Here is a 15,050-nt window from a genome sequence, read left to right on the forward strand (position 1 = left end):
TTGATTAAGGTAAGGATGCTAGGCTTGATCACTGTTTGACTGAAAACACAACTTGGAGAAAGTGATGGGTAAACTTTATAGCATAGGACTTTCTAGTGGCTATAAGCCTAGTCTTGCTGAGGAAGAATAGGGAAGTAAGGCACCAACTTATCATTCACTCTCCCCTTCTATAGTTTAGGCAGACAAGAAATCAGTCAACTAGAATTTAGGTTATTTGGTTTTTCTAGAACTTAATTGAGCTATGAATCCAAAGGTTCAATAAGATAGTCTAGGAACAGAGTAATAATTTCTAACAAGGCAATGCCTAAAGAAAAGATTCAAGAAAAGGATAAAGAAATATCATCTGATTACTATCTGAAATGTAGACTCTTTCATGGTATCACTCCCCCAGAGGAATTAAGAGAGGGAATCATAGTTTGACTTATTCCTCCTGGAGAGAAATCCAAAAACATGTCAATCCAGTGGTGGCTTTCACTTCCTGATCTGCCTGGAAAATACCCTTGGAATTCACTTGGCAAGGGAATGTGTGCACCTCACCATTATCTTTATTTCCCCATAAGAAGAGAGCAAACACAGTTGCAGAGGACCAGATGTGCCCCTGAACGGAAAGTGGAATTCCCTGCAGTAGGTAATGTGTACACAACCCAAAAAGGGGATGTTTCTCCCCATGAGTCCCCATTCTTAACTCCAGTGAGCTTCTCAGTCATTGTTCTTGTTACCCACAGGCAAGGAAGTCTTTGTCCTAAATGTGACTTCTGCAGCTAAATATCCCCTCTGATGACTCAGACTTCTGTTGGGTAATAGGAAGGTATAGGAATGGCAATGACTAAATCGGGTGACAATACAATTTCTGCATTCCAGTTCTGACTTGGGGGGGGTGATGATATTAAGGGCAAAGATAGTTCTGTGGGAAAGAGCAGTAGCTTATTCTGGATTTCTCATCTGGCCCAAACAAACCTTAATTTACTAATTATAACTTGGGATCACAGACAAAGCACAGAATGGTTTTGTTCCTCCCAAGAGAATACAAACTCCGGGTGGCTAGCTGGCGCAGTGGATAAAGCACTGGCCCTGGAGTCAGGAGTATCTGGGTTCAAATCTGGTCTCAGACACTTAATAATTACCTAGCTATGTGGCCTTGGGCAAGCCACTTAACCCCATTTGCCTTGCAAAAAAAAAAGAGAGAGAACATGAACTCCATAATGGTGGAAACCTTTTTTTCTGAAGTTTTCTATGTGAGTTTAGGAACAAGTCACCTGATATTTCTTTTTTTCCCTCAGTTTCCTATTCTATTAAATGAGAAAAAGTTATATAAACATTGTTTCCTAAATAACCTGCTCTTTCCCTGAAAGACTGCTACTGACCAGGAATTCTTTAGCCTAATAGGTCGAATGACCAATATTTGCAAGAAGACAGTAAGATAGTTTAATTAAAAAAAAGCTGATTGGGTACTGTGCCAAGTAAGATGGGGAAACCTAATGAGCCAGCAAGAAGATCCCTGCCTTCGAGGAGATTACCTTCTAATAAAGTAAAACAAATTATAAAGATGGGATGGAAGATACCTGAAGGGGGTATAGGAAGGGCATAACTGGAAAGTGTTTAGGGTCCTGGTCTCATTAAAATGTTCATTAAACAGAGTTGGTGAATCTAGGGGAGAAGTCCAAGTTTCTGGAGGGGTGCAAATAGTAGAACAGTAGGGTTTTCCCTGGGAAGTTTCATGGAAGTTAACTTTACCCTCAGCTAATACTGATGATAATAATAATAATAATAATAATAATAATAATAATAATAATAAATAATGGCTGATAATACTAATATAAATATTAACTAATAATTAAAAAAGGAAACTTTCATACATTTTAACTGCAAGGTAGTTTTCCTCTCTGACCAATACAGAAGGGCAGAGGCAAAAGCAGGGTAGAGTGACTGGAGCTCTGCCCTGGGGTATAGATTTTGAGGCCATTGACAGGCCTACAATCCCTTATCCACATCTGCTAGAATAATCTGTGTTAAAGTAGGAGGCAATCATATGCTTAAACTGGGCTCTTCCTTTGCCTGGCTCTACTCCCCCTCCTCCTGGAAGCTTCCTCAGCAGTGGCCTTGTGCCAGTTTATTTCCATTGAATTTTGTGCTGCTAACCCTCTCAACTAATGACGCATTTCATGCTGCTTGCCCTGAATGTGGTTTGTAGGGGTTGCTCTCTGTATTGAATTATCCTTACTTATGGCTCTGTAAAAGGGCTTAGAATCTGAGAGAGAGGATGATGTTACTCTACCTTGTTTTCTCTCATCAGGTGAGTCCCTGGTCTTGCCTCTTTGGGGTTCTGCTCTCATATTGTATTCCCCTAAAGTCTTCATTATGGATGCCCATGGTGTATTAGGATCATAGTTCCATACCTGGTGAGGCTTTAGAATCCAATTCAATACTCATCTATAGATGGGGAAACCAAGATCCAAAGAGGTTAAATGACTTACTCAAAGTCATATATCTAAGAAGGGGTTAGATTGAGGATTTAAAGTCATGTCCTCTCACTTCAAATGGCCACTCTGGCTAAATAGAATTTAAGAACTTAACTTGTGTTAAGAGTTGGATATGCAAGTACATGCAAACAAGACAGTGACTGTTTTCAAGGAGCTCACACTCTAATGAGGAAAGTCAATGCATAATAAGGGGAACTGGAAATTGGGCAGGACAAGGCTGTTGTTGAGGAGGTAGACAACTCCAAAGAGTGAACTGAGAAATGGACATGGTTAGAGCCTCCATGATATGGTGGTCAAGGCTGCAGATTCCTCAATAGGCAGAGATCTTTTAGATAGGAAGGCTTCTAGTAAGGAAGTAGAGTAGCAGAGTGAGAACTACACTGCCTTCTCTGTATTTTAGACTCTGATGGACCATTTCTTTTATTCTATATTTGAACAGGAATCTTCTCTATAATAGCCTGGGCAAGTGGCATCAAGTCTTCATTGGCAGATTGAAAAGGAGCCCTCTACATCCCAAGGCTTTCTATTTCATCTTTGGACAACTCTAATTGTGGAGAAATTTCACTTTATATCGTTTAAATCTGCCTGTCTACATCTGCCATCCATTATTCTTAATTCTGGTCAAGTCAAGAAGAAAAGAAAATAGGTATTTATTTAGCGCCTTCTATTGGGTTAGGCACTGTGTGAAGTGTTTTACAAACATTTCATTTGGTCCTTACAAAAACTTTGTGTGGTATGTGCTATTATAACTCTCATTTCACAGCTGAGGAAACTGAGGTTAAGTGACTTGTCCATGGTCATGTAGCTAGTAAGTGTCTGAGGTCAGACTTGTTCTCAGGACTGCCCAACTCTAGGCCTAGCCCTCTATCCATTGTACCACCTAGCAGGGTCATGGTGATGGACTTTTAAATATTTGAAAATTATAGCTAATATACCATCTGAATCTCTGCCATGCCATTGAATTCTCCTATGATCTCTAGTCTCTTTTTTCTCTGATCACCATTCTCTAGATGGGTTCTAACTTATTGTGTTTCCTAATCCTTAGTATCCAGATGAATTCCTACTGAGACAAGAGTGTAGCAGGATTGTCAGTTCTTTAGTACAGGGAAATGTTTTTCTCAGTTCAATCTAAATTCTAATGATTCTTCTGTCTGTCATGCCACATAACTTATATGAGGCTTGCAGTCAGTCTGTTAATATTCCTGAATATTTTTCAGCAACTATTGTCTAGTCATTCTTCCCAACTTTTTATTTGTGAAATTAATTTAATTATCCCAGGTAGGGGATTTTATAATTATAATGCTTTTTTTCAAGTCTTTACTATATGCTAGCTGGGCAAGGTGCTGCAGGAGATAGAGCATTGGGTTTGAAATCAGGAAGACACAGCTTTCCGAATTCAAATCCAGTCTCAGACACTTACTAGCTATGTGGCCCTGGGCAAATTACTTAAGCTTGTTTGCCTTAGCTTCCCCATCTATAAAATTAGCTAGAGAAAGAAATGGCAAAACATTCCAATATTTTTGCTATGAAAACTCTAAATGAGCCCATGAAGAGTGGGACATGACTGAAAAATACTTGAACACGTGCCAGGCACTGGACTGAATTTTAGAGAAACAAATACAAAGTTATATTCTAATCAGTGAAAACAACATTTGAGGGGTATGAGAGCGAAGGAGGTAGGGGGAAGGGTGTTAAGGAGACTTTTGGAGCTGGGTGTCATTGAGTAGGGAAGAAGCCCAAAGAGTGAGTTGAGCTGGGAGTGAAGTGAATGTGTCAGGAGTCCCTCATGAAAGGTTGGGAGTTAGGGCTAGGGATTCCTGAATCAGGAGAGCAGACCTCAGGTTAGAGTTATTTCCAAGGTGGGAAGGTTCCTTGAAGGTGGGGAGGTGAAGTTAAATTTTTCCATTAAATATCATCTTCCTAGATTTGTTTCATCATTCTAGATGGTTGAGATATTTTTGGATCTTAATTCTATTATATATTATATAAGTTATCTTGCCAGTTTAGTAATATCTGCAGATTGGATAAGTATGCCATTTTTACCTTCATCCAAGCTATTGCTAACAATGTTTACTAGAACAGGATTTGGGGCAGATATTTGGGGTAATAGAAACTTCATTCCAAATCAACTCATTATTGATTACTTTTTAGGTCTGGTCATTCAAGCAATTGTTCTCTACCAAACATTTTTCCATTCTTCCCTTGAAGACAATGGAGACTTTGTCAAATGCTTTGCTAAAAATCTAGGGACACTGGCTATTGGGCAGAATCAAGGAAATGCTCCACAGAAAATGGTGTTTGAGTTCAAGGAAAGAGAGAGACTCTGAGGCAAAGAGAAAAAGAGGAAGTACATTTCACACATGTGGGATGGTCATTTAGAGGCATGGAAATGGGGAATGGAATATGAGTATCAGGAAGAAAGTCAGTTTGACTGAAATATACTAGTTTTCCAGGAATTGAAGTCAAAGTTGCTGTATTTAATGAATGCTTGTTCACTTGCTACCCTGCAGAATTGACTTTCATTCCTTAAAATAGGGACAACATTAATGTTTTAGTCTTTTTGTGGTATCTCTGCCATTTCCCATGGTGTTTGAAAGATCACTGACCAGGACTTTACTAGCACATCTGATGGGTTTTTTCCCAATACCCTGGGATATATTTTGATTGGATCCAGTGATTTGAGCTTTTTGAAGGCAAATAGGTGCTTTCTTAATGTCTCCTCACTTAACTGAGCTTTCACTTGCCAGCTGCTCTTTATTTTATCCTTTTCAGATCAAGGATGATTAAAAATTGAGGAGGGCAACTAGGTGACATGGTGGATAAAACACCAGCTCTGGAATCAGGAGGTCCTGAGTTCAAATTTGACTTTAGACACTTGATACTTACTAGCAGTGTGACCTTGGGCAAGTCATTTAATCCCATTGCCCTCCCCCAAGAAAGAAAAGTTGAGGAACACTGCCTTTGCCTGTTATCACTTTCCCATTGACCCTAAGCCAAATCCAATTGCTTTAATATTCCTTTTGCCACCCTTCCCCCAGCAGCTATAAATCTCCCCCCTTTTTTTCTCTCTTTGGGATTCATAGTCATCCTTGGTTCCTACTGGTCTTTAGTGCTCCAGGCACTATTCTTAGGAGATCACTCCACTCATTTGTATTTATCCTTCACTGTCTAGCCTTGTTGCTATTTTTTGTACAAGTTTATATTACTGAATAATTTCCCAGTTCATCTAATGAAGTTGAATTGTTTCTTTTTCTGTTTTCTCCAGAATTCAGTTGGTGAGAGCTTTCTGTACCTCTTGGATTGATGTAACATACAGTCAAATGCTGTGTATTGGAGTATTTGGATTTATAATGGCATTTTCATTTTTAATTAAAAATATTGCTTCTTATTTTAACATTACCTTCAATTCTGTACATATCCTTCTTTATTCCTAACCAAAAAAAGAGAAGACTACCAAAAAAAGAGAAGAAATTGTTTATTAAGTGACTTTTCTGTTCCAGATTCCATGTGAAGAGATTTATATCTCATTTGATCCTCACAACGATCAAATAATCTCCATTTTGTAATTGAGGAAACCAAGGTAGACAAAGATTAAGTAACTTGTATAGGGCCACCCATCTAATGAGTGTCTGAGGCAGGTCCATTTAGTAGTGAGTGTCTGAGGTAGAATTTGAACTCAGTTCTTACTGAGTCCAGCCCCAGCCTTCTATCCATTTTGTCACAGCAGTTTAGCAAAACAAACCACTACATCAATTAAGTCTGATAGTATGTATACAATGTTCTCTTCCCTTCATAAAAAGGAAAGAAGCACATATTCTCATCTCTTCTTTAGGGGCAAGTTTGATCATTATAATTATTCAGTGTTCTGTTTTGAGTTTATTTTTGAATCTTTTCATTTATTTTGTTATGATCATTGTATCTATTGTTTTACTGCTTTTACTTACTTCACTCTGCATCAGTTTATATGTTTTCCCAAACTTTTCTTTCTGATTAGGAAATGTGTATCTGAGAGAGGTTATATGACTTGCCTTGGATATACAACTATTATCATTGAGGGACAGGATTAAAATTCAGGTTTTTCTAACTTCAAGACCATTACTTTATCCTACAATACTCCCCACGTACCTCATAGACAGGATAAAAGATTAGCCGCTTGTAGCTGGAATATTTCTGTTTAAACACTATCAAAAAGATGAGGAGAGCAAGAGAAGGAGGATGATTATGATAATGATGATAATGATATTACCTCTCAGTTATAAAATGTTTTAAGGTTTTTAAAAACATTTTATATATAACATATATTACATAGCATTGGATGTATATTGAATATATCATATTATGTATAATATGTATATAATATAATATGACATAATATGTTATAATATAATATAATATAATAATATATAATATACTATACACACATATATATTATCTTCATGACTTTGCTTAACATCAGTGGAGATGCTGAGGAAGATTGTTACCTGATTTAGTCTTTCTTGTTTTTTAGAATTGGAGCTGACCTGACATCTTGTAATCAGAAGACACTCAATATATATTTAATTAAATACTATTACTTCAGTTCTCTTTCCTGGGTTCCTGTAGTTTACCAGGGCACTTTTAGTCTGTCATATTCAAGCAGTAACTTTGTGAGCAGTATCCTAGGATTCTGCAAGACTCATCATAGAATCTAGAGAGGCACATCTGAAGAAGGCTCTGTACCAACTGAGAGACCTCAGCTGTTGTGCAAGTCTCTCCTGTTGGTCTTTATTGCTAACCTAATTTAGATGTTTCCACCTAACTAGGCATTTTCACTATTAGGTTAAATTCCCAAAGCTTCTATTTCTACTCTCTAATCCAGGCCTTCATTACTTCTTACTGGACTATGGTAGTAATAAGTTCCCAGTTTATTGGTCTTCTGATTTCCAGTCTTTCTCCAAATTAATCCATTCCTCACTCACTAATTGCATACTGCATTGTTCAGATCATGCTACCCAACTCCTTGTTTAAACCCTTCAGAAGTTCTTCATTGCTCATAAAAATGAAAACTTTGTTTTGGCATTTAAGCTACTTCACATTCTGGTTCTGAAATATCTTTCCAGTTTACTTCACATTATTGTCCATTTCATGCTCAATACTCCAGAAAAAACAGCAAAAAAAAACAAAAACAAAACCAAGCAATTAAATCCTGAAAAAGTTAGGCCATAATTTATTAATTAAGACTTTAAAAAATTAAATAAAAGCTAGGAAGTTGCCACAAACTGTAGATTTAACTTGATTGCCTACTTAACTCTAAACAATGGAATTTTCCAACTTTTATACTTTTGCTGATGCCATTTCCTTTATCTAGAATACTCTCCTCCCAGATCCCCATTCTCTGCTTGATGACTCACCCAACCCAGGTGTCAGCTCTTCCCTGAAGCCCAACCTGATGATTCCAAGGAGCAGTTATTTCTCCCTCATATGATTTCATAATATGTTGTACTTCTCTCAAGTGCTAACTCCAGTGTTTTTTATGACTTATTATCTGTGTACATATTTCCCATCAGACTGTAAGTTTCTTGAAGGCAGGGACATTAGTTTATTTGTTTTCCCAAGCTCACATTAAGGTAGGTTAGACATTCTGTAGTAAGTTCTTAATAGTAGTAATATTGAAATAGTAACAACATCAATTCACATTTACATGTTTTACTTACTTTACAACATCTGTATTTGTGTCTTTCCTAAGACACACACACACACACACACACACACACACACACACACAGTTCCATGAGGATTGACACCATCTGTTATCTAAAATTTTGTCTTCCCCACTGCCTACAAAAGTGGTCTGTACGCAGCCAGCATTTAATAAATGTTTGTTGAATAAAAATGGACAACTCTGTGAGGCAGGTAGTCCAGTAATTATTCCCATCTTAAAATTGAGGAAACCCAGACAAAGATAGAGTTATCAGCCTGCCAATAGAGCTGGTTAGTATGCTTTGGTTTGTGTTGAATGAGAAAATGCCTTTGGGTGAAGGCATCATCTTCACAAAGCCTTTGCTAAAATGCATGTTTCATAGGAGAGTGGGGATGTCTCATAACGTATCAATGAGGATATAATTTATCAGCTTGGTTAGCAGTTGTCTAGGGAAGCAGAGCAGTCTCTTGAAGGAGAGAGAAAATAAGATGGGCAGATTTTTGTGGGGAAGGGGGAGGGCAATGTGTTGGATGAATTCCAAACCCTGGGAGGGTTGTTCTATAGGAGGCCCAGCATCACATGAGTGCACCAGGGGTCTTGGGGTTTAGGGCTCCTAAAGACTTTGCTGACTTCCTAGATTTGCTGAAGGCACACCCTGTGTCTGTCTCCCTGGTCACAGATGATCAATTTTAGCCCTTGGTATCTGGCTCTATCAATTCAAATTTACAGGAAGTTTCATTTGTTAGGGCTGGAGTTTGGTATTTTGTGAGTAATCACCATTAACCCAAATTAGACTTCTCTGTTTTTTTTTTTTTTTTGGATTGTTGTTGTTAATTGTTTTTTTCCTATTCCCTTTCTGATTGTCACCAGGTTCTCTCTTGAGGAATTTTAATTCCTTTGGTTGAGTGAAGGTGAAACATGCTCTGAGCACGAGTAGGTTCTGATTTTGGTTAAGATCCTTCTTCTTCCTCTACCTCAGTTTCCCCTGCTCTGTAAAATGAGGGGATTGGAGTAGATGGTCTGTAATGTCAATCCTAGCTATGGATGCCCCATTCCCTAGCTGTTTTCCCAGTCTTTAGAGCATTCTGTTTGCATTATCAAGGGCAAATTACCACCCCTCCTTCCTATATTTTTAGTTCTCAGTCATTATCAATCTGAAAACTTGTCCTTGGGGGGGGGGAAATCGAGTTTCTCTGACAGTTTCCTGTTTGGCAGCAGGCCGGTGTAGGATCTTCTAACAGCACGGCTCTTTTAAGCCCAGTTGTCTGTTTAACAAGAGTTTAGTTGAGATTCCGGATGTATTTTATCAGGATAGAAGCAGCCAGGTGTATTCTTTGCCCAAATTTATCCGCAGAACAGATATTTGTTAGCCGAATCCCCGGTGTTCTGTTCGTCCCTTTTCACCTCCCACCGATTAGGTTACTCCCCTCTTGAAATCCTATGAAAAAGGATACAGTGTAACTTGTCCCATCAAGGTCTGGGAGCAGCTGACATTTCAGACTTTTTTCTTTTGTGCACTCTTTCGGGGCCTCCCATCTTTAAATCCTCTTAACCTCCAAGTTTTTCATCCCTTGATCCTTGTTCTGAATGTTCTGATATTAATAAATTGTCAGACAGTCCCGCTAGGGATGGCCCCACCTGCCTTTGGGTCATCCAGAACTCCAGTCCTTGGTGCTGAAAGAATGGGGTCAGCCCCAGGGGGGCTCTACCTCCAAGGCTCCAGATGGAGTGGTGTTTAACTGTTCTGGTCAGGGGACTTCTCTGGCCCTCTGCCCTTCATCTCCCCCTTTCCTGCCTCCTTATTTTGCCTGCTGAATGGTAATTTTAGGCTGCCCTAAATGTACTTAGTAATTCTGCCATTGTCTCTTAAGAGGGCTGTGACAAAATTATCAGGCCTGTCATCACTGGAGAAGCTGGCTCTGGAGGCCCAAATCTCTCCACCACTGGGTCTCCCCCCCGCCTCCTCCCCCCGTTTTTTCTTTCTTTCTATTTTTTTCCTCCATTTCCTGGCTCGGCATCAGGGGAAGAGATTATGTGATCCGATAGGTAAAATTATCCCATCAGAGGTGAGCGCTCTCATGAAAGGCTTTTGCAGGCCTTGTTGTATGATATCCCTGAGAAGGCTACATTCAGTCAGAGGCCCTCATTGAAGGGAGCTGGGAGTCGCCATGGAAACCCTCACAGGGCCTGAAGTACAAAAGTACTTTCAGACTGGAGGGGAAAGGAGGGGGCTGGGGGGAGAGCTCAGGGAGAGAAAGAGAGAAAAGATGTTGAAGATGCAGAGCTGCCGTTTGCATGTTTGGGGACTCAAAACAATAGGAAATTGGCCTGAAAATGAAGATGACTTCTATGGTCCTGGACTTTCTTTTGAAAACCCAACATAATGGTAGTCAGTATTTATTTGTATCGTGCAAAGAGGATTTGAAAGGTCTCTTCTCCCTTCTCTTCCTCTCCGTCCCCCCAACACCCTCCCCCCAAATATCAGAGTTCATTGCATTTTGAAAATCAAATTAAACTTAGTCTTTGGAAAACATCTTTGAGGAACCACCTGCCTTCCTGTCTTTTTAATTAAAGCTATTTATTCTCTGCCCCAACCCCCCCCCGGGAAACTTTTAAAGGTAGCACTTTCTGTTCCCTTTGGAATTGTTTTGATAAGAATGTGAGGAGGATGAATAGGGCTACTTTGACAGCTTGGGACTGGGGCTCCACCCCCTAACCCAGCTATGCAAATGAGCATCATCAGACAGATGGGAAGAGATTAGGCTTGGTTGGAGAGAAATTCAGGGGGGCGGTGTGGGCTGGGAAGGAAAAAAGGATCTCAGAATTTAGAGCTGGATGGGATATTAGAAATCACCTAATTTAATTTCCTTTATTTTCCAGATGAGGAAACTGAGATCTAAATGAGATCTAAAATGGGGAAGTGACTTGATTAAGGTCACACAGATAGTCAGAAGGAGAGCCAAGTTTCTAATGATCATAAAAATGGAAACTCTGACATGCAATAATGGGATGGCAACTTTCCAGGTTTCTGTTACTCACAGTCAATGATTTGGTTGTTGGTAGGATTGGTGGTGGGAAGGAAGGTAGTAGAAAAGATCTGGGATGGGCATCAAAAGACCAGGGTTCTTGTCCAATCTGTGCCATTAACTAGTGTTTCCTCTTGATGGCCTCAGTTTTCTTTTAAAATGAGAGACAGTATGGTTGAATAAAGAGAAAGAGAGAGCTAAATTTGAAGTCAAGAAGACCTGGATTCTAATCTTACTCCCTACATTCAATATCTGTATGACCTCTGGCAAGTCAAAACTCAAAACTTTGGTTTTTCTTATCTATGAAATGGCACCAGTATTCGGATTTGTTGTGAGAAAGAATTAATATGTATATTCAGTTTAGTAAGCATTAAAATACTATATACGTGTGAATTGTTATTCAAACAAGGAATGGAATTTAATGAACTCTATGATCCCTTCTAGTTTTAAGACTCTGCATTTCTATGATTCTGGCACTGAAGATGGAGAGAATCAAACTTGGGAAACTTTTCAAGTGGCATAGTTTTGAACTCTTTTGCTAGGTGTTAGATAATCCTAACTGAAGCAATGAATGAGTTTGGTGTCTTTCTCATCCCTCATGTAAGATGATTTATAATAAACACTTATTGAGAATCTATAACAGCATCAATACTAGAAGAGGGTATATGATTTGACAGGATGGTCAAAACAGTTTTCTTATCATTAAAAATGTTTATTCTTTTGACTGAGAGAATGATCGCCAATTTACAATTTGACCCCCCCCCCATTAATTGTCCTAGAGATTATGAACTCATAGAGGGGAGAGAGAGATCACTATAAATAAAAGATGTGGAATTCCTTTAGTTGAAGATGATATTCTCTCGATGGGGAAAACTGCATTCCCAGAAAGCTGTGTACAGGATAGGCAGTATTGGGATACTGTCTTGGAATCTGATTAGATAAAGGTACTGTGCAGGAATGGGAAAGGTTTTTTTTTTTAAATGCTGCCAAAGTTTCTTGTGGGTAGGATAGAAGCACAAAACACAGAACCCTGGAGCTGTGGGAGGCAGAGATAGGATTGGAAGAAAGGTCAGTGGCAAGGAGAAAAAAAAAACAGTGTGTGACTGAGCCTGAGCATCTTCCTTGGTCCATGCTGAAAGATGCATCAAGAGATTTTAGGATCCATCTGAATTTGAACCTAAAGAGATAATGCTCCCTATTGTAGCCTGCTGAGATTGATGGTGAAGTTGACCTTGCAGAGAAGCTTTGGACTCAAAGTTTCAATCCTAGTAACAATAATTTGATTTGACTGTGTTCTCACTTTATTTTGGGAATACAGATGGATTATATCATGATTTGACTAGAGCTCACCTGGATTCATAGAAGAGAAAATCACTTATGTTTAAGTATTGCAAACATATGATGCTGATGGCACTCAAAGAAGATCGTGGCATTAGGGAGGTAATTGAAGGACAAGCAAAGTAAATTGAATGAGTGAGGGTGTGCTGTGCTAGGTCACCAGCCTTACTTTCTCTTTGGGAGTTAACTGGGTTCAGTGGCCAGATATGAATCAGGACCCTGGATGTGAGGCAATCAGAGTTAAGTGACTTGCCCAAGGACATTCATCTAGCAAATGTTTGAGGTCACATTTGAATTCAGTTCCTCCTGACTCCTGGGCTGTTGCTCTATCCACTGCACCACCTAGCTGCCCTAGTTTTCACATTTCAAACATTTACTCCATTATTCAATTTCTTTTAATTTCCTTGTTTTTAAATTTTAATTCTTTGTTTTTGAAGGTACAGTAGAACATCAATTTATGAATTTAATTAGTTCAGAAATTCTATTTGTTATGTGATTTATTCGTATTACAAAATGAATTTTCCACAGGAAATAGCTTCATCCCTTCTCTGGTCCTTCCAGTCCAAACATGATGTTTATATTCTGAATTTTTGTTTGTCTTGCAAGACAAATTTTTTTGAAAAATTTTATCTTGTCTAGTGAAGCATATATAAATCAGGTTACTTGCAAGCCGGCTTTCTACTGTATGTACTATTTGGCATGACCTGGAATATCCCCAAAGTATTCATATAAAAATAATTTTTTATAATTTTAAATAAGATTTTTTTTATCCCTAATTCACCTGAAATACAATAGCAATGATTGATCCATAATATAAACCCAAAATAAAACAAATTAACCTGCACTTTACCTTTGAGAAGAGTCATAGCTAGTGTGAGGGAGAAGAGAAGGAGGAAGAAGAAGGGTTATTGTTTAGAAGGATAATTTTCTACCATGAGAACATCAGGGATTCTTATTTCTTATGCTACTTTCACTTAAAGTAAGACTAAATTATGGCCCTCACTTTTTTTTATAATCACTTTTATGTTTTGACTTACTGATTTTTTTCTTTATGTTTGCTTCTGAGTGAATTGGAGAGGGGAGGTACTTGAAATAAATAGAATAGTTAGGAGGCTATGCAACAGTCCAGGTAAGAGGTAATGAGCAAAGGGGATGATTGTGAGTAGTGAAGTGAAAGTAAAAGAATAAAAAACCCATTGCCCTAGTTGAGCTTCATCCCTTCTACAATCCTTCAAGTCCAAACATGATGTTTATACTGAGAATTTTTGTTTGTCCTGCAAGGCAACTTTTCTGAAAAATTTTTCCACATCCAGCAAAGTATACAGAAACCAGGTTACTCATAAGGTGATGTTCTACTGTATGTACTATTTGGCATGACCTGGAATAGAACTATATCGTGAGGTATCAAGTTGTAGTTTTGAATAGATGACGATTCAAAAAAGGGGATGATTCCTTTACTTTGGCAACTAGGTAATGTAGTGAAGTCAGGAAGTTTGCTTCAGTTTCCTCATCTGTAAAATACAGCTCACTATAACACCTACCTCATAGGGTTTGGAAGCTCAAATGAAATAATTGTAAAGTGCTAACTGTATTCTATATGTTCATCACCTTGTATACATCTAATAAATATTTTCAGTTATAACCATTGTATCTGATATTCTTACAGGATATGAAGGGTCCAGCTGGTTAACCTTTGGTGTATTTCCCATCTTTTTGGCTTGTGACCAAACTTTCTCAGAAAATCTAGGACCTTCACTGTGTCACCAGCTAAAATGTTATAGCCAACTTCCCATGTGAACCACATGATTCATAAGGCTGGAAGAATTTTTAAGACTTCTTAAGAAATTTAAAATGTAAGAATTTTAAAGTTTTAATAATTAAGGTCTCTCCCTTTTAGCCCTAAGTCTACAATCCTATGATCCTGTATTTTCCTAGTCATGCTAATGCACTAGATTGGGCTCTCAGGAGTAATTGCCACTTACAGCTCCTCCTACAGTTCTCTGTAGTTTCTAGAAGGTGGTGCTAGTGGTACTTCCCAATGCCTTTTGTCAAAAATGCCCTTTTTTGTCATAGTCTTCAAGCCATTCATTTTGCAGAAGACATAGATCTCACTATATAACTCAAATGTATACCAGGGGTCTAGACATCCTGAACTCCTTCCTTTGTGTTATGATTCCTACAGACTTCAGATTTCACAGAAGTTTATGTAAGAGTTAGGACCACACTTTGCCCCTACTGCAGCTCCAACATCAACCCTGGGTTGGGATATGATATCTCTGGAGCCTAATGACTTTTTTTCCCCACAGGCATTAAGTTTTCAAGCTAAGCAAGCATTCTCTGAGAGTCTAGAAGTTTGACATGCACCTTGATTTTTCTTTAAGTGTTTCTTATGCAATGTTTTTTTTTGGGGGGGCAACTGAGCAGGGTTTGGGCAAGACGACATGAAAACCCTTATATTCCATTGACTGTGCCCACATGCATGAAGGAATGAATTATTCCCCTGCCATGCAATAATGATATTATTTG

This window comes from Macrotis lagotis, chromosome 8, assembly GCF_037893015.1.
Source record: "Macrotis lagotis isolate mMagLag1 chromosome 8, bilby.v1.9.chrom.fasta, whole genome shotgun sequence".
Classification (NCBI taxonomy): Eukaryota; Metazoa; Chordata; class Mammalia; order Peramelemorphia; family Peramelidae; genus Macrotis; species Macrotis lagotis.